The sequence below is a fragment of the Callospermophilus lateralis genome, chromosome 3, assembly GCF_048772815.1.
Source record: "Callospermophilus lateralis isolate mCalLat2 chromosome 3, mCalLat2.hap1, whole genome shotgun sequence".
NCBI classification, from domain to species: domain Eukaryota; kingdom Metazoa; phylum Chordata; class Mammalia; order Rodentia; family Sciuridae; genus Callospermophilus; species Callospermophilus lateralis.
Genome location: NC_135307.1, coordinates 149,935,786 through 149,963,539, shown reverse-complemented (window position 1 = coordinate 149,963,539; position 27,754 = coordinate 149,935,786). Strand labels below are relative to the sequence as shown.

Here is a 27,754-nt window from a genome sequence, read left to right as displayed (position 1 = left end):
AGTGGATTTGCAGATAGGATGACCTCTGCACTAAACAAATGGGAATAATGTGGGAATAGGCCATTCTCAGAGTCACATGATAACTTTGGGCAGTGAAATGGATGAGATCTCAGGTCCTATTATACTAAGTCTTGGACTCACTGAATGATTATTTCAGTTTCTGCTCCAGACGACCAACTATCTTCACTCAGGTGCCTGGGCTGGGCTGACCTGGGCTGGACTGAACTGGAGTTGAGCTGGGGCTGGGATTGGATGGGCAAAGGCTCTGAGTACCTCCTGCTGAGCTCAGGAGCACAGGCTTGAAAAGCTTCTAAAAATACCAAGCACATTTCTTGCAGGGGGGCTGATTCAGCTGACCTTTCCTAAGGATGGCCAATTTGCTGACTTGGTACCAGGGACCAGTGGGCAGAAAACCTCTTGTTTCTCTCCGGCTGATTCTTGGGCTGAACTGAGGCAGGATGGGAACACCCTCTCAGTCCCAGCATCCCTTACCTCATCCAGTGATGATAAAAAGAAAGTCTACTAGAACCCTGAGCATTCACCACAGCAAGGAGGCATCAAAAACTCAGACTTGGTCTCTATGTCAAGCAGCTCAGGGTGTGCCAGATGGCATGAGGACAGCAACAGACCATCACCTGGGATGTAGGAGGGAGAGGTTCATTGTCACTGTGCAGAGCTGAGGGGCTGCAGCCCTCTTTATTCATTTGTTTGTTTTAATTTATTCATTCATTCATTTGTTGGGCACCTGTTTGGGGTATGTGAGATCCCATGTAGCAGCCTCAGGACGAAGATCCCAGTAACTAACTCTGGTTCCACATGGCCTCCTTTTCCTCATCCGTAAAATGACCAGGTTTAAGCTAAGGATTTCAAAGTTCCTCCTTGCTGGCAGCCCAAGACAGCTGAGTCCAGGCTGCTGACTAGGGCTCTCTTACTCGGATCCTGAGTTTGCTGGTACTACTCCTTATCACTGGTGAGTCTCTCGGAGCTAGCTCTGCTTCTGGTACCCTCCCATCCCCTGGAAGGAGAAGGAAAAAGAGCCAGTCATCCTTTCTGGGTGTCTTTGCCCTAGACTCCTGGTGGAAGACCCTCCCTTTCCATTCCTAGTGAAGATGGCCCCTGGTAGGTCTAGCCCATCCTGGCAGCATGGCACCCCAGGAAGAAGAATCTAGTCCCCACCTGATGGCTCATGGTTTCTGATCCAGGGCCAGGAAGGACAAGGACAGACACATGTAGGAGCCATAGCAGATGCTAGATCTTTTTCACCCAGCTCCATGGCCCCCTCTGAGGACTGAACTGACCCCCTTAGCCCCAGTCCATCATTCTCCCCAGCTTTAGGGAGCCAGTGTTCTGCAGACAGGCCTGGAGCCTGGCTGGGGCAGGACAGCTGTCCGCCAGAGGATGGAAATGAACGTTGACAGCTCCTGATTTATGCCCTTGTTATCCTATAAGGGAGACAGGGAGGCAATTTAAAAGGCCAGCAGCATCGTGGGAAGCCAGCAAGGAGCTGCACACCACCTGGAGCTGCCCAGGGCCTCCCTAGCCAAAGCTACCTTTGGCTACCCATGGAGGCCAAGAGGCCCTCTCCCTGCCCCACCTGAAAGTGAGGGGAGGAAAAAGAGAGTGAAGCCCTAAACACCCCCCAGGGCCAGGTGCTGAGCAACTCCTTGGCCCACGTGGGAAGGTCTCTCTCATTGCCCATCTTTTGCAGGTGAAGAAGCAGATGTCTAGAGAGATAACTGATTTGCTTGTGATTACACAGTGTAGAGACCAAGAGCAAACTCAGATCTGTCTCACCCCAAAGCCCACCTCTGCAGCAGCCATGGAGCAGTGGGGTCTAGTGGAAGGATGAGGGGGAGGGGAGGGCTTCTGCTGTCAAGGTAAAGGGCAGATGGAAGGACGGGTGAGACCAGGGAAGAAGAAAGAGGGAAGATAGGTAAGGAGAAGGATGGTGAGAGAAATGTGCCAACAAGGTGAGAAGAGGGTGCAGAGGGGCTGGGAGACTCATCGGGTCCAGGTAGAAGATGCCAGGTTGAACTTTCTGCTCAGTGGCTCTGGAGAAATGGATTGAGCCACGAGGAGAGAACAGGCCTCCAGCCCTCACGCTCAGCAGTTCTCAACCTAGAAATGGAGGGGAACCAATGGCCAGAGCCTCCCTGGGGCTGGACCAAGCCTCTCCCCTCCAGGGACAGAGGAAAGGACAAAGCAGGTGTGGCAGGGGAGGGCTGGTCCAGCTCCTTGTTAAAAATGGGAGAGGAAAATACAGCAAGGGGTGGAATTCAAAAACTGACATTTTTTCAAAAGGTATCTGTGTTTTCTTGTTCTTTCCTGCTTTATAAAACCTATAGAACTCCATGCTAAGCTCCATCGCCCCAAATCTGTTTACCAGAATCCAACTTACCTCCCCTTCCAGGTTTCTCTGTCATGAGATGACTCCCTGTATAGGCACCTGGGCTCCAGAATGCTTTGTGCTCCCCTTCACTCATCTATAGCATCATGATCCCACCCACCCAACTTTCAGAGTCCAGGGCATCCCATCTCCTCAACAAGCACCCCGCCCATAAGTTCAGAGGGCCACTACTACATGCAGAGAGTGCCAGCCAAGCATCTATCACAGCACAACTCAGAACATTCCAGGGCTCAAAGGTAATTGTGTATATTTCTGTCTCCCTCCTAATCACTAGGTTCCTTGAAGTCAAGGCTATTGTATTTGCACAACTCAGTACCTAGTAGGGGCTCCATCAACATATGTTTATCTAATGCACATTGCATTAAACTAGGAAATTAAATCAGAAAATAATGTTTCTTATTCTTTCCCTTCCCCCACCTTCCATCCCAATCTTTCTTTGAGGGCCAGCGACAAAACTTGCAGACTGAGCAGAATGGTCTTTGGACAGAGTTTTCAGTTGAAGGCAAGCATGAGTGCACAGTCTGTCTCAGTGTGAACTTGCACTCTGCGCTTCTACAGAAGGTCATTCTTTAAGTGGGCCAGAAGAGGCTGCAGCACTTTGGGATCCTGCACATGATCATTGGGAAACTGGCCTCATGTTTCTGTGGGACCTTTGGGCAACTTGAAAGGAAGTCAAAATTTCTGAGAACTGAACTAGTAACCACAATGATTTCTTTTCCCCAGGGGATGTCAGTTGACATTGAAATTGGGAAAGTACTGTGCCCAATGTCAACTTTGTCCATCCCAGAAGAATAGGGTGTTTGCAAGAACAAGACCCAGTCACCTAGTGACCATGTGAGTGCCAGTGTTGACAGGAGCTGCAGGAAGTGACAGTTCTCAATGTGGAATGGACTAGGGGAGATGCCAGGTTAATTTCAATATTCATTAGAAATCTCAGGGGGAAATGAGCAGATGCCAAAGAGAAAAGAAAGAGCAAACCCATTCCAAGTGAGACAAGAAACTACCTAAGCTGCTGAGCTCGGGGTTGCGGGGGATTGCAAACAGTGCTGAGATGAAGGACAGAGTGGCAGTCCTTGACATCTGCCCTGCACTGTCCTTCAGCGAATCTTTGGCTGAGGGCTGACTACAAGACTGGCCATGTTGCAGGGAAAGAGAGAAATGGATGGGAATACCAACTAAGGTAACCCATGTGTCCAAGTTTGCCCAGGACTTACCAGATTTTAGCATTGAACTTTCCACCTGCCAGGAATGATCCAGAGTAAACAGAGGAGGCTGACACCTTTATTTTAGCAAGAAGATGTTGGGCAGGACCCAACAACCTCTGGTTTTGGGAGCCTCATAGTGCAGTATGAGAGGTGAAGAGGAAGCTCTTAGGGAGGGCCCATGTGAGGATACCTGCCACCAACCTGCAGGTAATCATGCTGAGGCTCAGGGAGGTTGTTTGACTTGCTTGAGATCACACAGCTAGAATCTGAAGCCTGACTCTTTGCTGACAAGGGATAGGAGAGAGGTTTCAGAAGCCTTTCTATCTGGCTTACCTCCCTTATGAGCCATGAGCACACTAAAGCTCTGCTGCTGACCCTTGTCCTTACCCAGAAACCTAAGGGAATTCAGCTCAATTAGCAGGCCTAGGCTCAACAAAGAGAGTGGGCACAGTACCACAGGGCCAGCAGCAGAGGCTGAGCTGTGAGGCCACTGATCCTTACAGCTGCTTGAATTTATGTCTAAGTGGTCCTAAGGAAGCCCTGAGGTGCAGAGGGTTGGAGAGACACTTGCTCTTGGTCTCTGAGGCCCAGTAAGAAACGTGGGGGGCTTCACACTCAACCCCCCACCCTGGGCCTGCAAACCTCTGGGGCACTTACCCACTCCTGACGTGTCCTGTTGCTCAAGAGGTCATTTCAACCCAAGTAGAGTCACTCAGGCCTTGTCTTCTCCAGGATAATGAGCTCCTGGTTCTTTCAATGGTTTCTCCTGCACGCTGGTTTTGAATCTCCTCCTTGTCCTGTTTTCTCCCCTTGGTGTTTGTTTCAGCATATTGTGTCATTCAGAAGACAGCCCTGCCCTGGGAGATGACAATAAAGATTGTAAAGAGACAAAGGGAGAAGGAACAGGGGTCAGTGTTTCAACATGAGCTGTTGTTAAATAATTCCCATAAAAGGTCCCTAGAACAGAATGGAACATTCCAGAAGTAGTCGACCAGAGCAGACCAGAGCTCAGATCTTCCCACTGAACTCCAAAGGTTAGTTTTGTCTGTGGCAGTCTCATCTCATTGATCAATCCTAGCAATAAACACTGCAGTCTTCACAGGGGCAGGACTGAAGCCACGCCTCCCCCCTCCAGTTGGCCTTTACATAAGACTTTCCTCGTATTCCTGTTAGACCATCCCTCACTGATTCATCCCTTCATTCTGTTGGTCCAGATCTTTGGGGATTCCACAAATTATCCACCCCTTTCCCACTTTATGCCAGCTTATAGTCTAATTACCAGGTCTCATCCAAGTCTTCAATAAAATTACACACTCTGCAGAGTTTCAGTCTTCGCAAAAAAAAAAAAAAAAAAATACCCACTCAAGACACTTCTCGGCCTCCTTCTGCACACCAATTGGGTACTCTTGAGCCCACCAGCCCAGGGCCTGCCCAAGAGAGATCCCTTTGCCTTTTCCGGCTGGTCAATATTGGAAGTCCAAACTTTTCCCTAAGCTCTGCACACCTGGGAAGTTAAGCCCAAAGGCCTAGAGCTCAAGCATGCCGACTTTCTGTCACTCCTCTTCTGTAGGGATGTGGGGGGCTCTCTTGATTGATAGGAGATTTCTTGGCTTAGAAAGATACCCCCAGTACATCATGGGCACCAGTGGATGTTCATCAAATGAAGGAAAAGGTTCAACATATATGTGTGAAGGTCAGAGCTAGGTGTTGGCTTCAAGGTTCATCCTTCCTTCCACAGGTCACTGCAAAAATCCCTAGGCAGAGACTATCAGCATTCTTAAAGATCTCAGGGGCAGGGGGGAGTTTATACATTCTCTTTGCAGCCCATAGAAAATACTGAGCTTATCCACCCATTGACTCATTCTCTTCATCATTCACTCACTTATTGAGCATATACTATGTGCCAAGTCTGGGTGGGTGAGGATATAAAATTGATTATAAAATAACCTCCAAGAGCTGACTATCTACTGATAAAGGGAGCCCATGGAAACAATTCCTTTCTGTCATGTGTAAAGTGCCTCCAATGGGGTGAAGTGAAACTGTGTTGAGTGTCTATGGAAGGGACAATTCACCTCTACTTGAAGGAGACAATATTTTAGCAAAGATGGAGATAAGGCTTTAACCTAGTTGCTCTAATCTCCTAGGGAGGAAAAGGTGAGGCAAGTCCTTTTTTCAACCCATCCCAAATTCCTAGAGGGGGACACAGTCCCAGTCTATAAGGGACACAAGGCTTAGTGATGAGAAATAATTAAGTTTTCCTAGCCCCTCTGGCGTTCTGAATCAGCTCTCCATCCACACTGTCTTGTGTCCCAACCCACAGAGGGCTTCAGGCAGAGCACTTTCCTGTAAGCAGGGCTGTGACTGTTCCTCCAAAGCCCCAGCAGGGCCTTGGCTTGCATCTAGCACCACCTACCGGCCATAAGGGGGAAAGCAGAGGTCGAGCTGCCACCTCTTCCCTAGGACTCCTGAAGTCCTAGCTTGGCTGTGTTGCCCCTTCCTGATTATCCCCCTGGACCCTCATCTTTCCATCCAGGGGAAAAATATTAACTTCGAAGGTGACAAGGACATCTGGGATGAAACAAAAGGCTACAACTAGAGCAGTCAGCCCCATGAACAGAGTCTGTCCCCGGGGGTGTGAGAGAAACAAGACTGAGGGCAGAGCAGGACGGGTGTTGGGAAGGAGGGTCACGGGGGGCAGGTGTGGTGGGCAAAGTGAAGAGGGTCAGAACAGGCATTAGAGACATGGAAGATGACAGAGGGTTCTATGGCGTCTTGCTGGAGAAGCACTCAGGGTCCCAGGAAAGGGTTGCATGGTCCTTGCAGGGGTGCTGAGGCAGCCCTCATTCTAGATGAAGGGCTTCCTCTTGTACCCACGTGCTTCTGGACCGCTCCTCCCAACCCTTGGACCTCTGGGAGCCCTGCACTTGCCCACAGCTACCCCCAGGACTGCAACTGGAGTCAGGAAGCACCCTTCTTAGTGCCCAGCTCAGCTCTGACTCCTCTTGGTTGGGGGATACCAGTGAATTTTGGAAAAAGACAAACAGAGAAGGAACAGGGGTGAGGGCTTCAACACAAGGTAATATTAAATGAATCCCATGTAAAGTTCTCTATGCAGAATTAAATTTCAACTTAGCATCCTTCTCTTTGAATCACTGGCTTGGGAATTTCTATTTAGAAGACAGCTTTCTGAGCACTGGCAGTTGACATTCTCTGTGGTCCATGCTTCTTCTTCCAGAATCTCCAGAAGGGCCCACATCGGACCTGCTGCCCACAGAGAAGCAGGTGGAGGTTCAGATAAAAGCTCAGGTTTAGGGATCCGAAAGACCACCTGCTGACTTCAGGCAAGTCACTTAACTTCTCTGAGCCTTGGGCTTCTCCTCTTAAAAAAAAAAAATAGGGACAATGATACTACCTCCTAAGGAGTGGTAAAGCACACGAAACACTTAGCACACCACCTGGAAGATAAGTCCAATAAGAATTGGCTGGAAAAAAAAAAAAAAACAGACAGAAAAAGACTGTAGCCACTTTGTCACTGAGGGCTTTGCATCTCCCTGCTTGGAATTCTAAGGCAGGGCTCAGCAGCCTCCCTTGGGCTAGGGAGGAAAGGCGGGGGTGGGGGCCTATTCTCACCCAGGGAAGATTGCTCTTGGGGTGGGTGATGACTATGCGCCTCACCCACTGGGGAAGGCGCTCAGTGAGTGAACGGAAAAAGCCAGCACCCCTTTCTGCTGCATTCATTATTCAGAACTTCCCACAGCCTGATGCCTGCTCTGGGTGGGTGTGAGAAGCACCAGCCAAGCTCCAAAAAGGTTTTGTTTTCCCTGCCCGAGGTCCGAATGGCAAAGCCAGTGCACACAGAGACTCAAAGGTGGATCACAGACATCTCCCGGAACTCGGGGTCTCCAAGGGTCCAGGTGATGGGGTGATCACTATCCAAAGAGGAACTAGGGTTTCCCAAGGATCTGGCTTTAGATCAGTGCTTCTCAAACTTCACTGTGCATGAAAATCCCCTGGAGGGCTTTTTCAGACTCCACAGATGACCAGTACTATCTCATCCCCACTGCCTGAGATTCTGATCCAGTAGGTCTGGGGAAAAGAAAGCCCCAGACCCTGCATTTCTAAATAATTCCCAGGTATTGTGGCTACTGGCTCTGCTCTGGGGCTATGCAAGTTTAAGTCAGTGGAAATTTGATTCGATTTCAACTTAAAATACAGTTGCTTGGTGGCATCGGTCAGCTTTCAGGGACTCAGTAGCCATATGTGGCTGATGGCTATCATGTTGGATTATGCAGATAAGAAACATTTACCTCAGGAACGTTCTTTCCAACAGCACTGCCCTGAAAGACTGTCCAGAGTGGTAGCCTTATTGAGGGGAAAAAAGTGTGGGGAGTAAAAGGAGGTATGGCGCTAAAGCCCTGAGAAACTAAGGCTTTGTAGGAACTTGAAGAATGAATGAGAGGAATATGGGCCCCCAAAGGCTCTTCAGAAGAACCAGGGTGTGATAGCAGTGGCAGCCTCAGCTCCTTACTGACCGTGATGGAGAAACGTGAGCACTATGGGCACACAGGGTGGGATATTTTTAAAAGCCAGTCTGGGGGTGTCTGAGGAGTTGAGGCAAAGCTGGAATCTGCAGGGAGAATGAGTAGAGAACCGGACCTCCAGTATTTTTTGCTCGGCTGTGATCCACTCGCCCACGGACCTGCAAGTATCCATGTCACTCAGGATGTGGGCAAGTGGTTGGGTTTCGGCGTGTGGGGCAGGGGCAGGCAGGAAGGATAGCTAAAGTGCCAGGGAAGGAGCCTGAATAATGTCATGTCTCCTCCAAGGAGAAGCATACATCTAAGTAGTGAACAGATGGCCCAGCAAAAGGGGTTAAGTAAAGAGATGGCTGCGAGGAGTCTTGTCACTCGCATTCAAGGGAAGATCCAGGAGGAACAGACTTTGGGTGGGTCAGAAATAGCAAGTGCCAGGCAGGAGCAAAAGCCGCCTTCTCTGCCCCCTCCCGCCCCCCACACACCCTCTCCCTCTGCCTGTCCTCTGGGGACAGACAAATGGCTTCTGCCAACAGCTTTCCAAGGGAGGTGAGGGGAGTGCCTCCGGGTTCTGGGTTCTGCCCAGTGGGTCTCTCAAACAGAAAAACAGCTCCAGCCTTGAACACAATGGGATGGGAGTGGAGGGCGTGGCTCCCAGCCTGCAGCCTGACTGTGCTGGATTTCTCCTCCAAATGTCCCAAACCTGACCTCATACCTTTCTTTGCTCTTTCCCTTTGCTTCTCTTCATTCCCCTTCTGTTAAGGACCCTGCCAAGCACACCACTCACTGCCAGCCAGTCTGAGACGCAAAGCTACTTGGCTAGACTTGCAGAGACCTGGAAGGAAATGAGATGGGACGCTGGGTATCTACAGGAGCTGGCTCCCTCCCAGGCATGCGCATCCTCATCCACTCTTCCCGCTTCCTCCTCTCCACTTCCAGTTGCTCTCTCCTATGCACCTCCACGTCCTCCTTCTCCTCTCACACCCTTCCCTTGCCTTCTTCATCCTTCTCTGCCCTTCTTTCTTCCCCTGCTCCTCGGGCCAGCCAAGTTCATTCCCAAGTTTTAGATCTAAAAGGAGCTTTGCTCCAGGCCTGCCTTCTGCCCCTCTGCTTCCAGAGGTTCTGGGGACCAATTTCCTCTCTCAGCTCCCCTTCAGGACACAACAGCTCTGTCCACCTCTCCCAACCGACCGGCTCCTTGCCTGCAGCCTCTGTCTACCTGAACTCTTCATCTTCAACCTCTTTTGACTGTTTTCTGGCCATCCATACAACCAGAGTCAACAAGTCATTCCGGATTTTTCTTTTCATTTTCTCCACAGTCATTATCCCTGACTCCAAGGTAAATGGACTGGACTCTAGTTCCAGCATCCTTTTGTCTGTCCATAGCCATATCTTGTCCATTTCTCATTTTTTTATGTTGGATAATTTTTGGAGTCTATGAAACACACAGATTTTTGTAATGCCTTAAAAATTATATATATCAGTGGATACAGAATTGCAAAGTGCAAAAAGGAAATACCTACCTACTCAAATTCAGGGCTTCCGGGAACTTTGCCTAGGTGGACTTCCTTTTGGAATTCAGTAAAGAAACTGTCACCACCTTGGGATGAGGGTAGAGATACCATTCTGATAGAGAGATAAAGGGGACAGGTGTCTCTGAAATTGTCTTTAGGGATCGACTTCTTGTTGAGGACACCTGAACTAAATTTTCTCATCCTTGTCACTATTGACATTTGGGGCCAGATAATTCTTTGTGATGGGACGGTTCTGTGTATGGTAGGATGTTTAGCAGCATCCCTGGTCCCTACCCTCTAAATAGCAGTAGGACTTCCTCCTCCTTATTGTGACCACAAAAAATGTCACCAAACTTGCCAAATGTCTCCTCTGGGGCAAAATTGCCCCTCATTGAGAACCACAACCTGAACACAGGTTGTTTTCAGGAAACAGGGAAGGGTTTAGTGACTCTGGACAAACTTCTGTAGTTCTGAGGAAAGAAATATGATTTTCTTGGGCCCAGTAGGGGGCCACTTCCCAGTTTGAGACCCAGACATTGGCCACTTGACCTCAAGAACAGTGACAATGACAGCTGTGCATTAAGCTTCGTCAAGTTCCAGGCATGGCACTACAAGGACATCCCATGCATCCTGCAACGTTACCAACGTGGAGGGGAGAAACGGAGACATTGGGAGGTTGAAGGGCTGATGGAATTAGCTTAATCTTGCCTCCATTTTGAATGTTTGATGCTTTTTGCCTTGGTGACCTCTCTGTAGAGATGAAAGAATGCAGAAGAAGCACAAAGCTCGCGTTATAATTCCAAGCATGCAAGATACTTGCAAACATTAGGACTAAAACTCTCCATGAGCTCCCTCCTTCCTGGTTGGCAGAAATATGATCCTGCTCCTGCCCCTCGCCTATGTTCCCTGGGTTCCTGAGTCCTAAGTCGGGTCAAGACATCATGGGAAGAAAGGCAATGCCAGGGACCCCGTTGGACATCTGCCCACTCACATATTCACTGTTTCTTTTTATGTGGCCCATTTGTGTCTGACAACTCACTATTTCGGTGTAGTGCTTAAGGCAAGGGACTCTTCTTTAAGGTTACCCATAGATCCATGTGACATGCTATATTTTCCAAAGGAGGCCACAACAATATCTTCCATTCCACATATTCTTTTTACCAGTAGACTTTTTAAACTCTTCCTATTGAGAGGGGGACTGTGGCAGAAGTGACATTATGTGACTCTGAAAGGAGATACAGCTCTGCCTGGTTCTCCTGGGAGTCTGTGGAATCTAAGGCACCGTGCTATGAGGAAGCCCAAGCAGCCACATTAAGAAAACACATGCAGGTGTTCCATGACTGTTCCAGCTGAGTTCGCAGCCAGCAGCCAGCCAGCAGTGACTGCCAAACATATGGCTAAACATATGATTTTGGATGATTCCAGTCCCTGCTGGCCAGCAAGTCACCCCCTAGTCCAAAGACTCATCCCAGACATCATGGAGCAGAGACAAGACATTCCTAATGTGCTTTCTACATTCCTCACCACAAGTTCATGAGCACAATAAAATAGCTAAGCTATGGAACCTTCAACAGATGAATGGATAAAGAATTGTAGTATATATACACAATGGAATATTACTCAGCCTTATAGAGGGCAACTAGGTCAGCAATTAGGGCATTTGCTGGCAAATGAATGGAACTGAAGAATATCACGCTAAGCGAAATAATCCAGTCCCATAGAACCAAAGGCCTAATGTTTTCTCTGATATGCAGAAGCTATTTACAACAAGGGGGGTGTGGTTAGGGAAGAATAGAGGTACTTTGGATTAGGCAGAGGAGAGTGAAGGAAAGGGAGGAGGTCTGGGGGATGAAAGGATAATAGAATGAATCAGTCATTATTCTGTGTGTGCATATATGATCACATGACCAGTGTTAATTCTATATCATGTACAACCAGAAGAATGAGAAGTTGTACTCCATCTACGTACGAGGTGTCAAAATGCATACTACTGTCATGTATAATTAGAACAAATAAAAAATAAATTTTTAAAAAATAATGGCTTTACAAATTTTGAAATGGTTTGTCACCCCTAGTAAGTGAGAGCCTTTCTTCCCCCAAGCACCAGTATGCAGACCCATCTGTCTGGGGTGTTGCCATTTCTCTGGAGAAGAGACCAAGGCACGAGGACACACTCATCCAAAACTTGCATGCAACTCTCCTCTCTCCTGCCCAGGAATCTCTTTTCAGTACAGCAAGGAGTGTCTAGCCTTCCCGTTCTTGCTTATTGAGGATGCCATGTTTATAACCAAGCATGGTCTGCCTTCCTTATTTTTCCACCTCTTCCATGACTCATCTAACTTTGCCTAACATGTTCAGGCTTTTAGAACAAAAATTCTATCAGTTGTACAGGCTTTTCTCGTTTCCCATCATCTCTCTTCTAGGGCAAGGAGCACAAAGTCAGGTACCTGTTTCACTAGGAGAAGGTAAAAGGAAAAATACCCACCAGAAGGGGGGTGGGGAGGATAGATCATTTTTGACAGCTTTATTGAGATATAATACATACTGTGCAAGTCACCTGTATAATTCAGTGAACTTTACACTAATCATAAAGTCGGGCAACCATCACTAGTCAGCTTAGAACAATCATCACCTCCTTAGCCATCATTCTTCAGTCCCCCATCCCCCATCCCCAGTCTGACAACCACTTTCTGTCTCTGCAGATTGTCTATTCCAGACATTTCATATAAATGGCGTCATACAATACACAGTCCTCTGTGATTGGCTTCTTTGACTGAGTCTAATGTTCACGCCTCATCCATGTTGTAGTAGCTACATAGATGTATATTGTCAAGCCAAAGACATCCTTTTAACTTCACCTACCTCCCTTCTAAATCGCAGAGGATGCATTCATTGTGTGTAAAAGGGAGGTTCTGTCCTTCACCCACATGGTCATTCCACATCCAATCTTTGCAGAGGGATCAGTAACTGGGCCTCAAATTTGGAAGCCTCAGATCCAAAGTGAAATGATGATGAAGCTCCCAACGAGCCCTCTGCCTGGCCCCTTTCTGTGTATGATTAAGCTCCTGGAACCATCTATTCCTGTGAGCCAAATAAGCTTCCATATGAACCTGCCCTACCCCAATTCCCATGAACTCACACAGAAAGCAAGGAACAGAGGGGACAGCCATGAAGGACCCTCACCTTGCTGAGTCTCTAAAACACAATGCCTGGGGTAAGGGCTTCAATTCTCAAGATTGCTAGAGACGGCCTGTGAGCAGGCAGGGCTTAGAACCCAGCACCAAGTGAGGGCAGCAGTGGGGGCTGCCAGCGGAGGGTTTGCGCAAGAAGTGGATGAAGAATGGGCTGGAGAGGAGCATGACCATCAATGGACCACAAAGCCTTTTAGCATCCATTTGCGACTGCTGCTGAACAAACAACTGCGAACACACCAGTCACTAGCTGGGGCCAGTGTCTCCTGGGGCAGCCTTGAACTCCAATCCCAAACAAAGAAGAAAGGAGGTGCCCTCCGCAGCCCCACCTCAGTCTCTGCAGCTAAATCCAAACCTCCATGGCTGCCCTCCATCTCCATTGCCTGTCTCCATTTGTGTCCTGGTCCTTGGCAAGAGAAGGAGAAGACCCCAACGTCATTAGTTCAGTGAAGCATGGTCCAGCTTGGGCAGCTCTGTGATGAATGGAGATGACAACTGTTTAGATATCAGCTTTCAGAATCAGACCCTGTTTACCTTATCCATCCCTCCTTGTGGGGGGAGGGGAGACCCAGTTCCTCTGTGTTAAAGGTTATGCAACAGGTTCCATGCCCCTGAAACAAAGGACAGGAGGTTTGGTGAGGCCTTGATTTGTAAAAGCAGAAGAAGAGCTGTCCCCCCAGTGTTCTCCTTCTGTTCCCCATTCATTCTGTAGGGTTCCAGAACCAAAGGTCTGCTCAGCTAGGCTTGGTTTGATCTGAGTGTGGGGTCTGGAGCACACAGGCCCCATGGGTCTCTTAAAGGGGATGTTAATTCTGCAGCAGGAACAAAAGGTCACACCCACCCACTTACTCCCTCCCCACTTTGATCCATGGTCCAGCCTGACCCACTGGCTCACCTTCTAGACACAAGGGCCAGGGCAAGGCGGAAAAATCTCTTTGGGGGCAGATAGAAAGGCTGCAGTACTGGGGATCCTGGGCATCAGCACTGCTTTCTAGCCGCCTCTTTATTTTATGAACTGTGGGGAGCAGGAGGTCTTACTAAAACGGAAAACTCTTAGTTGGAAGCCAAACCATAGTAGTAGATGTTCAATAAGATCTTTCATCTGAATTTGTTGACTCTCCAGCATTTGAAAAGGACAGAAAGGACAACAAGGGAAGGAATCATGCTCTTTGAGGTGGGGCTTAAAACAGAAACCAAGAGTCAGGCTGGTGGAACAACTTTGGGCTAGGCTCCAGACGTAGGTCCTATGCCACCAGCCTGGCAGAGGGAAATGCCCATGTTGCTCTGAAGCTCTGCCCCTACTCCTCTCCCCCTGCCCCACAGTCCCCCCCTCCCCCTCCCCATTGGTGTCCGCCTGTTTATTTGCTGAGCCCTGGTTTAACAATGCGCTGTTTTTATGAGTTGTGCTGTAGTTCTTGGTAAAGCACTTTAATCCACTTTAATGCCCCCACTCTGGTCCTCCGTGACAGCCTGGTGGTTACTCTAATGCATCCCTCTCACCTCAGGGTTACTAATGAGGTCAGAGGGAACGCAATATCCCAACTGAATAATTCACTAATCAGATGCTACAGACTCCAGTGGTAAAATTTATTTCTGACACCTAAACGGCAAATGGGTTTGTGGACACACTCACTCCCTCTCTTTGCTCCAGAGCTATTTCTGCTAAATGGAAGGCTGCAGTGTTTGCTTAACAAAAGGGCTCTGGTCTGGCCTCAAAGGCATCTCCTCATCTGGGGCCTCCTGAGTCTTCAGGGGAATGGGGTGGGGGTGGGGTGGCAGGGCAGAAGAGGCTGGGGCTCTGTTTCCATGGGGCTCACACCAGATCTGCACTGCCCTGGAGCCTCCCCTCCCTTTCCAGCTGACAGCGGGTGATCCTGCCTCCCCACCCTTCCAGTGGACAAGCCTCAGACTCATGCTCCATGTTAGGTCAGTCCTTCCAACCAGTTCAGGTGTCAGGCACCTTGAGAAAGTGTAGACAGCGCCCCATGCTCCAAGAAAATGCACATGTTTGTTGTTCATTCGCATTCTGTTTTTGGGAGTCTTCAGCCCCTCTAAACTCCTCTGGCTCCGGATAAGACTCCTCTCTGCATTGAGCTCTTACTAGATTATCACCAGATTCACTTCCTTACTAAGTACCCACATCCCCAGTTGATAAGATGAAGAGGAAGAGACAGGTGTCTCCAAGTTATCCTCCTACTCTGGGATTCTCTGCATCAAGCAGAGCCCCTAAGGCCTAGTTCTTTATGTGTCAACCCAGCCCAGAGAGCCAGACCCCCGGTAGGAGGACAGACAGCTGCCTCAGAGGGAGGAACTGGCTCCTCAGACTCTCATGCCACCTCCCACAGGGGCTGAAAGGATATATGCCCATCTTCAAGCTCCATTCACAGACAGTGTCCCTCTCTGTCTGAGTGGCAGGTTTGGACTGCAACCACAGTGTCCCAAGGATCTAAAATAACCACCATCATTCTGGAACATTCCATGCTCCCTTGGATCATGCCTAGCTTCTTTTTACCCGCTTCAAGTACCCAGTACCCAGCATATGCAAAGTTAACCACAGTCCTCATGTTTTGGGCTCAGGGTCATGGGTGCCTTGAAAGGCTCTCTCTGCCTTCCAGGTTCAGCCTATCAGGGCACCAGCACACCAAGCAGAGGGCTGTTAACATCAATTGAACCTAATTGCCTGAAATAGGTATACAAGAGAAATATACCTGAATGTTCCTCAAAAATAGAAGCTGTAAATCAAATTGTTCTTCAAATTCTCAGACCTACCAATCAGACATTTCAGTTTAGAGAATTAAAACTGGAACCTTAGGGGCTCTCCTTCTTCTCTTTGGCACCTCCCTGGGGCCTCAGATGCTAGCCAAAGGGCTGCAGAAAGGGACCAACTTTGGCAGATGACTAGACTCCAGCACCAAGCCTAGTCGCCACCCTGGGCAGGAACATGGTGCTCAGGAGAAGGTGCCAGAGGCGCCAGGGCTGTCTGAAAGAGCCAGCTGTGTGGAAGCCGCATAACCCTCAGCCCTGTGTTTTTATGAATCAGCTCCCGTGCCACCTGAGGCTCTTGTGCATGCGCACCTCTCCAGGCCATACAGAGGTGCTGGAGATGGCAATGCTCAGCAGCTAATGAAAGAAGGAGACTCTCTGCAGCAAGGACAGGACTGGCATAAGCATGGCTGGCCACTCAGGCAGGCTTAATTGCCTTTCCCCTAGCCCAGTCCCTCCCTCCACAGCGCCCCTCCTTCACCCTGCCCTCCTGCTCTCTGCAGAAAGCTAAATGGGCCTCTGCTTCAGGCCCCAGAGACCCCAGGGGTGTGAGGTCCCTGGGCTGAGTCACGTGTGCCCTCCAGGTCACAGGTCCCCAGTCTGCTGTCTGTAAACAGAGGCAAAGGTGGCAGCTCCCCAGCAGCTCAATGAACCACTCTTTGTGCCAACTGAAGCAGCTCTTCTGCTTGACCCTTGCTCCCAGGTGCCTCTGCTTTGCACTCTGATTCTCATTTAGGGGGCTTCCTCTCTGCCTGGCTCCTGGGAGCCTTGCGCCTGGCATCAGCATCTAAACCCTGCATTTCTGATTCTGGAAGATTAACACCATAGCTCCAGGTCCCCAGCTTAGCTGTGCCAGCAGCTCTGATATCAGGATCTGCCTCTGGCTCCCTGATTACAGCTCTGGGCAGTGTTGTTGTTGACCTTTCCAGATTCCATTCATCGCCCTTCCTCCTCTTGGTGATCATCCTTGAGACCTGAATTCAGAAAGAGACTGTACTTATCCTGATACCTGTGGCTATGAGGCCTGGGCCTCTCAGAAAGCAAAGGGAACTACATTTGCTGAGTCACTTCCATGCACCAGGCATTGTGGGAGAGACTTTGATTCTCCAGGCAATTCTAGGGATCATCACGGCCGCCATTCTACAGATAGACAAACTGAGGCTCTGACAGGTTCCGTACATCACCTGAGCCTCTGCTCACTTTTCTACCTCATTCAGCTCAGGAATAAAGAACAACTGAGTTCTGAGGGACTTAGGGGCACATTCCATAAAAAAAGCAAGATGAACCCTCACCTTTCACAGAAGACCATGGAAGAAAAAACCTCAGCCCTGTTCCCTTAACTCCAATTGAAGCACTCACTCGAGGATTAGTTTCTCCTTGCCAGGATACCACAAGCTCTGGCTCTCAGAAAGGCAGGATGGACAAGTGCATAGGATCCTGCAGGTCTCAAGGCCCTAGCTTGTGGTCTTGGAGGGAGGGTCATCTTACCTTCTAAGCCTTGAGATCTGCATTATGGGAAAGGCAGGACTACATGACCTATGTGACCCTTAAGTTTACATTCCACATGGCACCCCAGATTCTTAATTCAAGAAGATGGTGATGAACATGATTACAACCAAGATGCTAAGGATATTAATAAATCAAAAAATGAACAATTATTGAAAGCCTGTTACACATAGACATTGTCCTTTGGATTTTATTTGGATCATGTGATTTCACCTTGCATCAATCCCATAAGAATCAGCATTGCTCCTTTTTTTATAGATGAGAAAACTGAGCCTCCTAGAAACACACAGCTAGACATTGGTGGAGCTGGGAATCATGCCCAAGCTCTCTGACTCTGTGATCTTAATGACTATTCAAGGCCCTTGTCTACTATGCTATCTAAAATACTTTGCCAGACCTACTCTCCTGAGCCCTGGTTTCAAAGAACAGGGCATGCTTTTCCACGGAGAGGCAGACTGGGAGTTAGAAAGTTGGATTTCACATCCATGGCCCTAATCTGGATGTCCATGGCTCAGTTCCATCCATACAACGGAAAATATATATATATATATATATATATATATATATATATATAGAGAGAGAGAGAGAGAGAGAGAGAGAGAGAGAGAGAGCTTGTTTTAATCCAATGTAAGAGATTTTCAAAGACAGGAAATAAAACAAGTTTCCTGTAGAAAGATTGCCTATGTGGGCAATTCCATACCCTGAGGGTGTCCCACCAATGACTCAGTTTCTCCCTCCAAGATGTCCAAGTGAGACGACAAGTGTAGCAAGATGTGCCCTTTTCTTCACTGACTCATCTACATTCTCTTATTCATCTTCACTCCATAATTCATCTACCCATTCATAAATTCCTTTCATCCTTTGAGGGAGTTAATTCATTCAGATATTCACCCATCTCCCCACCCACCATTTATTTATCTACTCAGTCATTTCTCCATTCACCCACTTATCTATCTTCCCTCCCATCCATTCATCGAGCCATTCGCCTATTTATTTCTCTACTTACTAATTTATTCATAAACTCCATTCATCTATCCTTTTATCCATCTTTCCATGCAACTACTTCTCCATCCACCAACCTACAAATTTACCATCCATCCATTCATCCACCCACCCATTTATCATTCTATCTAACTCTCCGTTTTTTTCTCCTATTCATTCCCCCAACATGTTTTGACCACCTGCTGCGTTCTAGGCCCTGTATTCTGTGCTGAAGATAAAGAGGTAAATAAATAAGTTCTGTCTTGGAAGAGATCAAACTTAAATGGACAAGACAGTGACCCCAAAATAGGCAATTGCAATAGGATATGAGAAAGAAGGTAAATTAAGAAGCACAGAAGGATATGGGATTTGTAAGGAGGATCTCTATGGAGATAAGTCAGAGAAGCCTTCTCCAAGGAGGTGACATCTGGCCTGGCTTTCAACAGGTGTTTAGGAGTTAGCAAAGGGGAACAGGCAAAGTCAGTGTTAAGCAAATAAACTGCATCCATAAAAGCAAAAGAATCATGAAAGAAAACAAAGCACCAGAGCAGCAGTTCTCAACCAGGGGTGATCCGTGTACTTCAGAAGAGAATAAGCAATGTCTAATAAACTTTTGGTTGTCACAGCTGAGAGGTAAAGGGAGACAGGTACTACCAGCATCGAGTAGGTAGAGGCCAGGAATCCTGCTAGACACCCTACAATACATAGGAGAGCCCCAACCCCAAACAATTAGCCAAACTAAAACTTCAATAGTGTCAAGGTCAAAAACTGAAAAACCTACTTTAGAAGGACAGCAAATGGTTCAGGATGGTAGGTGTGAAGAAAGGAGAAAGCAAAGAGAAAATCCTAGGGAGATAAACAGGAGCTAGATCAAAGATAGCAAGTGTTTATTGAACATTTACCCTGCAGGAAGTTTTAGCATGGGTGCTGGGGACCCAGAGATAAAACGGGATCCAATCACTGCCCTCCAACTTTGCAATCCTATTGGAGAAACGGCACACATCCATGAGGGAAGAGGAACCTCTAGGAATTGAGACCTTACTATGTACCAATCACTATACTAGAATCTTATAGGATATGTCCTGGATTCCTTTTGATAATTCAATGAGGCAGGTTCCATTTTCCAGGTGTGAAAGCTGAATCTAAGAAATTTTTTTAATGGTTCTAACAATCATTAGGTCAAATCCAGTTGACCATCTGTTTTTTTAATATTTATTTTTTAGTTTTAGGTGGACACAATATCTTTATTTTCTATTTTCATATGGTGTTGAGGATCAAACCCAGTGCCTCGCGCATGCCAGGCAGGCGCACTACACTTGAGCCACATCCCCAGCCATCTGTTTTGTGTTTTTTTTTTTTTATATAAATAAAATTTTATTGGAAAATAGAGGGGGGGAAAACCCTGCCTCTGTGTCACACAGTTAGTAGTGATACACCAAGTCCATTTCCCCCCAGCCTGACAACTCAAGGTGGCACACTCAGAGCAAATTAATAGTAGAGATCCTGATGGAGAGGGTGGTCCACAGAGTTCATGGGGAAAGCACAACTTGGCCTTGAATGAAGAAGAGGAGTCAGATATGCAGGAAGGACAGGGAAGAGGGAAAATGGAGTTAATAAAGGCACAGGTGAGCAAAGAATGTGCCAGGTTCTGGGAACCCTGGGAGGCTGGGGGACTGGAGGGTGGAGGAGGAAAAAGGTCCAAATGCAGCAAACTCCATGTGGGGCCCTGCAGGTTCAGGAAAGATGTATATAGCCGAGGGACAGAAAGGAGGTCAAGACATGTGCATTTGTAATATCTGAGGAATGAACAGAGAGGCGGAGGAATTGAGAGGAGTTTGTTTTAAACCTGAGGTTTACCTCTATTCCTGGCCCTTCTGACTGTGGAAACTGCCTCTCCCTGTCCCCATCTATTTCCAAGAGGAAGGGTCACCCAGAAGCCAAAGGAGAACCTATTGTTGTGGCCTGCTTGGCCAGCCCTGAGGGACAGAGCTGCTGTCTTTGGAGGCTCATATTCACCTCTGTTAAGAGAGTTGCTGCCACTCCCTCCACTCCTTTGCACTAACCACATGTTTTTCATGTGTGTGTGTGTGCGCGCGCACACACACACACATGCCCCATACATGAGAATTTAATGTACACTGTTCATCAGATAAGGGAGACAGTTTGTTGAAGAAAATGTTTGCTGGGGCTATTGCTCTGAGCAGCACCAGGGTGAGTGGCTCAAAGAGAATCAATTTCATCCAAGAAATCTGAAAAGAGACAGGAAGGGGAGGGGCTCACTTCAGCAGTAGCCAAAGAGACAAGGCAAGGGAGCCTTGCAAGGGAGCTCAGGCCAGGAAAACTCCTTCCAAATTGAATTTCTGGCCCTGGTGAGACAAGTCAGGGCTGCTGGCCAGAGAGGCCTAACCTCTATGGAAGAACCCTGGGTTCCTGGGTCTGAGAGTCACCTTTGGCCTCTAAGGAGGCACTTGAAAAGGAGAAAAGCATTCCAGGAGGATAGTGCTCCTCTGTAGACTACCCCACCACTGATATCTGGAGACCTCCTTTTCTCCTTCACCCTTAGCATCTTACTCCCTCCTGATTGGAAAAGAGGAGTTCCAAGAGACTCTACCTCCAGAACAAGGTCTTAGAGGTGGGACAATTCAGACAGAGAGGCAGGAGGCTGGAACAGGGGCATTACCTTCCACCTGTGAAGGCTCCAAGGAGGAGGCAGCTTCAGGCCAGGCTTCACTGCTCTGGATCCAAAAGGAATCTTTAATCACTCCTCGGTGGGCTGCTCTGAATCCGGCAAAGCCCTCCCTTGGACATCACTTGGAGAGCACCTGAGTGGGTGATGCTTGGTTGACTGTGAGGTCATGATCAATACTATGTCTACAAAGGAGCATGCTGGGGAAGTGATGGCCAGATTGTGTGTATGCGTATACCCGCGTACGCTTGTGTGACTCTGCACACTGTGTGAGCGTGCAACCAGAGCATCGAGCCAAATTCTGCCCAGTCCACCGCCCCGATAGATAGCCTCTCCAACTCTGAGCTGATGGATCACACACCTTCTGGCCTGGGGTAAGAAGGCCGCGAAGAAATCTTCCCTGCGACGCGGAGCTGCTTATGTCTCTGGCGGCTGTGACTGGAGAAGGCCAGCAGCAGCGGTCCCCCATAGCTCGCACCCAGGGCTTGGCCCGGGGCTGCGGCGGGCCAGCGCGGGCGGCGCTGCTGGGCCTCGCGCTGCTGGGCCTCGTGCTGTACCTGGCGCGTGCAGGACCGTTGGTAGCGTGGTTGGCCGTTGGGGCTACCACGGTCTGGTGGCGACCGAGCCGCGAGCTCCGTGGCCCGCGCGCCGTGCTGTTGTCGTCATTCGTTCGCAGCCAGCGGAGGCAACACTGCTCCTCTCCCCTCTAGCCAACGCGGCAGCAAACGGAAAGCTCCTAGAGCCTCGGACTCTGTTCAAAGGACTCAGACCCGCTGAACTGCTCCTCATGGGCAGCTACCTGGGTAAGCCCGGCCCTCCGCAGCCTGCCACCGCGCAGGAGGGCAGGGACCTGAGGGAGCGGCCTGTCCGCCGCCGCCTGCCCACCCGCTCCTCGCCACCTACACCTGCGACCCAGCGGGTCCCGCAGCGCGGTTACCCCTCTCTCCCGATCCCTTTCCACCAACCCCGCAAGAGGTCTATGCATAGGGATTGTGGGACTTTAGCCAATCCCTTTGTGATAGTTCCTCCAAGACGCTATCCAATTCAGCAGGCCCAGTATTCCACGCTAGGGGTACTGCCCACGGTGTGCTGGAATGGTTGTCCCAAGAAGGCTGTACTTTCGGTTCGGAACTCAAAGATGGTGTGCAGCCCAGGGACTGTGAGGATTGCCCCTCCGGATAGCAGGTTAACTCGTCGTCGAATACCAGGGCAGTTAATCAACTCAACCCTGCCCTCACCATCTGGTAATGTCCCAGACTCCTGTGCCAAGGAGATTGATCTCAGAGAGGGGAAGAAAAGGATCGCGGAGGAAGACGACCAATTACTTGTTGATGGTCAGGAGAATAAGAAGAGACGCCAGGATAGCAGTAGGAGTGGACAGTCTCCATCTGTGCCCCTGGTGGCCAATGGAGTCTCCACTTCTTCTGTGCCTAACCCTGGGTCTCTGAAAAGAGTTCTCCCTTCCCAGAGCTCAGGAGAACATCCGAGTAAGCGATCTTGTACCTCGCGGGTTGGCTCCCTGACAAGCACCTGCTGCCGCAATGCCATCACCAGTTCTTATAGTTCTACCCGAGGCATCTCTCGCCAGCAGCTGTGGAAGATGAGTGGCTCCGTTTCATCTCCCTTCTCTAGCCCAGCTTCCTCCCCAGAGAGGCCAGCCAAGAAAGCAAGAGAAGAGAAGCCACCTCAGCCTTCTTCCACTCCTCAGGTGGCCAACAAGGAGTCCCAGGGCCAGAAGGCTGTAGACACTCCCACTCAGAAGCAGCAGAACTCGGGGGCTTCCCCGTCTACACCTGGCAGCTCCAGACAGCGGAAACGGAAGATTCCGCTGGTGCCCAGGCGACGGAACAAACTGACCTTGCCTTCACCACCTCAGCTCCGTTATCCCATCACGGCTGAGGACTTTGACCTGGAGAAGAAAGCCTCGCTCCAGTGGCTGAACAAGGTCTTAGAGGACAAGACTGATGTTCCTCCGAAGTTGGTCAGTGAGAAGCCACCCGACACTCAGCCTTCTTTCACCCTGCCTGCTGCGAGTACCACTTCCTCAGCAGCCTCCTGGCCAGCCCTAGGCACTAGCCTGAAGAAGACGCAGAGTGTCCCAGGGCCATCCCTCCCAGAAGCTTCACCTCTGAAGACACCCAGTCTTCTGGACTCTCTTGGCTCTTTACCATCAGGGCCCCTGCCAGAAACCTCTTCAGACTCAAAACCCACAGCCACTTTTTTGGGACTGGTCCCTGCTTCCCCCACAGCACCAGTCGCTGAGACCAAGTCACCTCCAGCCCTTCAGGCTGACACATCTACCCCCTCCCCCATGCAAGGAGTGATGTTTGGTGGCATGTCAGACAGCCAGACCTCTGACCCTTCCTCCCCAGGTGCCCTAGCCATGTCTTCTGCTTCTCCCACCTTCAAGCCTATTTTTGCAATGGCACCTAAAAGTGAGAGTGAAGGCCCCTTGCCATCTAGTCTATCCAACCTCCCCATAATGACCAGCACTGCCGCCTCAACTTCTAAGCCCATCTTTGGTGACCTAGGGCCACCTGTGGCTGTGCCCTTGCCTGCTCCCTTTTCCTTTAAGCCAACAACTGCTGTGACGGCTGCTGCAGCCCCAGCGGCCCCTCTGTTTGCTGGCCTGGCCACTGCCACCTCTGTCGTGGCTTCCACCACCACCACCACCAGCACCAGTGTGTCCAAAGACTCTAGTTCCAAATCTGCTTTTGGCTTTGGGGTCAACAGTGTGGCCAGTACTGGGAGCAGCACAACTAGCAGCATGACTTCCGCCTCTCAGCTCTTCCCCTTTGGGGTTCCCCCTGCTTCTGTCACCAGCTCTGCCAGGGCCATGGGCTCTGAATTCCAGTTTGGCAGGGCCCCCATCATGCAGACATCCACAGCAGTGACCACCTTTGGCCAGTCTCTGCCTGGTGCTGTTCAGATGGCAACCAGCAGCAGCAGCAGCAGCAGCAGCAGCAGCAGCACTTCTGGCTTCCGTGGCTTCCGTGGCTCCCTCACAACCTCAGCCCTGGCCGCCACCTGCCAGCCTACCCTGACTTTCAGTAACACCACCACTCCTGCATTCAAGATTCCCTTTGGCTTAAGGGCCAAGCACCCCGTCGCAGCACACCCAGTAGTCATCCCCCAGCCCAAATTTGGGGCTGCCAATGGGCAGCAGCAGAAGTCCACCAAGCCAGCCCTAACCCCAAGCTTTGGCAGCCCTTTTCCTTTTGGGAACTCTGGGGCCCCTGCCCCATCTGTAGCACCAGTGCTAACGCCAATGTCAGCGCTGGCGGCAGCGCTGCCCCAGCCGGCCCAGCCGGCCTTTGGCAGCTCAGCGCAGACAGGTTTTGGCTTGAAAACCACAGCCTCAGCCTTCAGCGTCCCTGCCAGCACAAAGAAAGCCTTTGGTGTAGCCACCACCTCTGGCTTCAGAGCTACCACCCACACCACTAGCAGTGGGACCAGTAGCTCAGTGTTTGGCAGCTCAACTTCGTCCCCTTTCATGTTGGGGGGACCTGTAGCCCCAAGTGTTGGGCTCAGTGTGGCTGCCCCAGACACCAACTCCACCTCTGGGGCATTCAATTTTGGACCTGGACAGAGTGGTACCACAGGCACCACCACCCCCTTTGTGGGGGTCTTAAGTCAGAATGCCCTGGGGATTCCCAGCCAGGGAACACCATTTGCCTTTAATGTGGCCAGCACATCTGAGAGCAAACCTGTGTATGGAAGCATCTCCACACCTACCTTTGGGCGGAGCACCCTAACCGCTGGAGTGGGCACAGCGGGCAACAGCCTTTCCTTTGGGGTGTCCTCTATACCCACCCAAGGCTTTGTTGGAGTCGGGTCCTTGGGATCAGCATCCCCTTTATTTTCCATTGGTGCGGGACCCAAGACCCCAGGTGCTCGACCAAGACTGCAGGCCCGAAGGCAGCACAACCTGTAAGAAATAGATTCTGTCCCCGTCCCCATCTTCATTCCCCTGTCCCTGTCTCCAAACCCCTGTCCCTGTCTCCAATCCCCTGTCCCCACCTCCATTCCCCTGTCCCAGTTTCCATTCCCCTGTCCCCACCTCCATTCCCCTGTCCCCACCTCCATTCCCCTGTCCCAGTCTCCATTCCCCTGTCCCAGTCTCCATTCCCCTGTCCCAGTCTCCATTCCCCTGTCCTACTCTCCATTCCCCTGTCCCAGTCTCTATTCCCCTGTCCCCATCCCATTTCCCTGTCCCCATTCCCCTGTCCCCACCCCATCCCCCTGTCCCCCTCCCCATTCCCTTGTCCTTGCCCAAATCTGGACCTCAGCACCTACTAGGAAGAGCCTCTGACTCTTCAAGTTCCATAAAACAAAACTACCCTAGATCTCTAGCTTCAGCCACCAGGGTGGTGGTAGCAGCCCAGGGGCTCTTTCCCTTCTGGAGGAAGCAGGCGCCTCAGGGAGGAAGCAGGCAGTGGCAGGGCCGAAGCCTGATAACCTGTACTTGAACAGTTGCACTGGTGTTGAGAGCCACAGCCCAGTGGGGATGGTGCCTGGCGTTTTGCCAGGGGGAGTGGTTGAGAGGTGGCGCCAGGGAGCCATTAGGAATGGTGATGGTTGAGCTCTCCCAGAGTTCCTGGAGAGTTCGCCTGGGTGGCGTATTCCTAGGTTCCAAGTTAGTTCCTGCTTGAATCTACAAGTGGCTCGTGACCTCCCGGTTATTTGTGCCCAGCCAGGCTGCGGGATGCAGCTGAAGAACTAAAGGAACATCTGTACATAGTGTCGGCTCACTTCCCTGACTCATTTAGTGTGTCCCTTAGTCAGGTGGCCTCCCTTCCCACCTTTTCCCCCAAGAGCCATCCTTGCCAGAGCGTGCAATGCACACAACTTGAATTTCTGTTGCATTTGGTGGGATTGGATAAAGTGAATAATTTTCAGTCACAAGCGGGGAGGTCTTTTGGATCAGCAGCCCCTTCATTTTCCATTGATGGTGGGACCCAAGACCCCAGGTGCTCGACCAAGACTGCAGGCCTGAAGGCAGCACACCCGTAAGAAATAGCTTCTGTCCCCATCTCCATTTCACATTATTTATAAAATAAGAATTATATTTATATAATAACATGGGCAAAAGGGACTCCAGTCCCTCAAGAAAGCTGTCTGGGACAGCACTTGAGCCCTTTCTTTACACAGAGATCACCCAACTGTGCAGCTAATTCCTGATCACCGGCATTCATACTTACCACTTCAATGAACCAAGATGGGAGGAATTTAAAAGCTTAAATACAAAAATGAATTTTTACTTTGTTAAAATATTTTAACACATCATTCTCCTAAAGAGGATGGGCATGGCAGCAGTTTTCCTTGGTTCTCTTCCCCTGGTCTTTTTGCCTGGGAGACCCCAGTGGTTGTTGCTTGGGCTGCCCCCTTTCGCCCTGCCAAGTCCGAGTCAAGCCCTCTGCCAGTTTGGCCCCTAAAAACTTGGTAGCTCAAGGCTGTCAGGCTGGCAGAGCTGGGAGTGACAGAAGCTCCTGGAGAGGGCAGGATGCCTCCAACTGCCCTCAGCCGCCAGCCACCTCCACCTGCTGGTCTCGCTGCCCATTGTCTGCCTCTCCTCTTTGGGAGGAGTATGAATTCCTATGCCTAAATTTAAAAAAATATTTAAACTTAAAATTTTAACAAAAATTCATTTTTTAATTTAAGCTAAATTGCCTTTTAAATTCCTCCAAGCTTGGTTCATTGAGGTGACTAGGTATGATTGCTGGTGACCAGGAACTAGCTGCTTAGTTAGGTGATGCCTGTGTGGTGAAGGGGCTCAAGCGCTGTCCCCAGGCAGCTTTCCTGAGGGAGTGGAGCTCCTTCTGGCTGTGTTATATAAATCTTATAAATAATGTAATGGAGCTGTATCCTTTTGTGACTAAGGTTGAATATCTTGTGACAGGGGACTCCCACCCCAAGATCAGTGGGGCACCTGTGTTAGCCTGGCTCTGTGCCAGGATGAAAAAAGAACTGAGACCCAAGTCCCAAATTCCTGTTAGGGTTGGAGGGGTAAGAGTGGGCCATATGTTTAAAAATGAAGCTTCTACCTATGCCTGATGTAAAGTGGATCCTCTTAAATTTATGAGCTAGTTCACCTCAGCTTACGGGCAGGCCACTCGGCTCAGGAACACCTTGGTGGGAAGGGGGGCTGGTACCGCCTGGGCGTGGGTATGTATATATGTATATGTTTGTGCATTGGACAGAACAAGAGGTTGAGGTTTTTCCATTATAAATAAAAATTTAATTCCTGTTGAATCTAGTTGGACTTTTTAGTATGAATATGAGATTTTCCTTCCTGCTCATATCATTAAGAAATTTTTTTTTTTTTTTAAATGGACCTTGAAGGCCTGGAGTGAGGGGCAGGACTGTGGACTCTGCCCCTACATCCTGGTAAAGCTCGTTCAATCCAGACTCTGGGGAGCTATGTATCCGGTTTCCCAACAGCATACACAGCAGTAGAACTTTCCGAACACCATGCCACTATGTGGTCTGAATGAGGTGCCCCTTTATCTTTCCTCCAGGATTGCCACTCTGTCAAAGACCTTTAGGTGTCATTACAGGTATTACATCCACTAGAACTGTCGGGTGCAGTGCTGCAAAGTGCCTGGAAAAGTACCTGGCACGTACTAGGCGTGCAAGATGTACTTGTTAAAGAAATAAACTTTTACTTTATTTATGCCTCACTCTCGCCCCAAAAGAAAGACAGCTCTGTCTTAGAAATTTGCCAGGGAAGAAGCTAAGGTATAGAAGCTCAGTAACTCACACCAGGTCACTGAGCTTGTGAGGGATGGAGCTGGGGCTAGTATCCATGTCCTTCTCACTCCAGAGCTCATCCCATCTTCATCCCAACATTATAGCATTTTAAACCATAATAAGAGGTATCATCTTAAACTTGGGGGTTGTAACGGATTACATAAGATACAATGTAAATCTGAACAGAATGAATTACTGTGGCCAGGATCAGTCAAAGGA

The 27,754-nt window shown here is 49.6% G+C and overlaps 1 pseudogene; it reads left to right on the top strand.

Annotated features, from left to right (window-relative positions):
* Positions 1–21,204: 21,204 nt before the first annotated feature.
* LOC143394838 (nuclear envelope pore membrane protein POM 121 pseudogene) lies at positions 21,205–25,805 on the top strand (annotated as a pseudogene).
* The last annotated feature ends 1,949 nt before the right edge of the window (positions 25,806–27,754 follow it).